Source organism: Galeopterus variegatus, unplaced genomic scaffold, assembly GCF_000696425.1.
Source record: "Galeopterus variegatus unplaced genomic scaffold, G_variegatus-3.0.2 Scaffold5058, whole genome shotgun sequence".
In the NCBI taxonomy this organism is placed as follows: domain Eukaryota; kingdom Metazoa; phylum Chordata; class Mammalia; order Dermoptera; family Cynocephalidae; genus Galeopterus; species Galeopterus variegatus.
The window spans coordinates 91,053-92,396 of record NW_007731169.1 but is presented as its reverse complement, the minus strand read 5'-3'; positions in this window follow the sequence as shown (position 1 = coordinate 92,396).

The window sequence follows — 1,344 nt, the reverse complement described above, 5'->3', positions numbered from 1 at the left end:
GTAGGGTTTGACAGGGCAAAAAAAGTTTCATTTCTGTTTACAAAATCACAGCCTACTAAGTTTTAATGAGTTACAAATAGCATAAAAGAAAGGAAAAAGTGGTTCTGTATATTTATAAAATGCAATATTAAAACAGCTGCAATATTCCAAATAAAACCAATAATCATTCTTCATTCATTTCATTCTGTCTTGTGTATGTATTTAATTTTTGTTCCACTTGATTTTGGTTTAACAATCACATGAATACATCTGCTTCACAATTAGAGCTCTGGAAATTCTGACTTAGTCTACTGGTGTAGTCTCAAAGTTATTTATGGAATGCCTTCAGAAATCTATGTCTAAGTGTGCCTGACTGTGACTGGCACAGTCATTTTCTAAGAGTCTCTGAGAGAGTTACTCTTTGTTAAAGTCAAAGCACTCTACTGTCACTGATTTTCTAGTGCTTTTGGGGAAACATCAGACAAACAAGCATCTGTAAATGACACAAGATTTCAATTACTGTTTTTAACTTATTAAAGATAAATTTCAAAAGTGAAAGTTCTGATGAGTGTTTATTGCAGTAAGAATGTAAATAACTAGAAAATTTTTGCAGTTTTTGTGGCATAGAAAAACTTTAGTGAATCAAAAAAAAGTTTTAAACCAAACATATTTAAACATAATGAACACCCTTACTTTCAAAAAAGAGTCGATATAANTTTAAACCAAACATATTTAAACATAATGAACACCCTTACTTTCAAAAAAGAGTCGATATAACATCTACTTTATAAAAATAAGTGGTCATAGTACTTACAGAGAAAAAGATCGAAATATATAATAATCAAGAAATATATTACGAATATGCCAAGCATATAATTAGAATATACTAAGAACATATCAAGATTATCAAACAGAAGATTCAGTAAGTCTGAATGAGGTTCTAAACATCTGTATAGTAATACAAATTTCTTAGGCAGGTTATATAAATTTTCAATTGAAAACCACTAAAATATACTAGATCTAATTTAAAAAGTAAAATTGTTACCAAATTAAGATATTAAAAAGCAGCTGAAAATATAACTGATAGTATCATATTATTGTTGTCTAATATTAGACAAAGTAGTACCAGGACACTGATAGATAGGAACATATCACGGTCAGCAGGTACAGTGTAAAAGTCTCTAGAAACGTTCTACAATTTTTATAATATTGATATTAATAACATTTTGCTCACATAAATTTAGCCCAAGAAAGGGTAAGCACCTCCTGTGATTTGACACCACTAAGTTTGCAACTCATATCACATAAACCTGATTACTTATTGCTCTTCCTTTTTACAAGGTAAAAAAAAAAAAAAAACACATA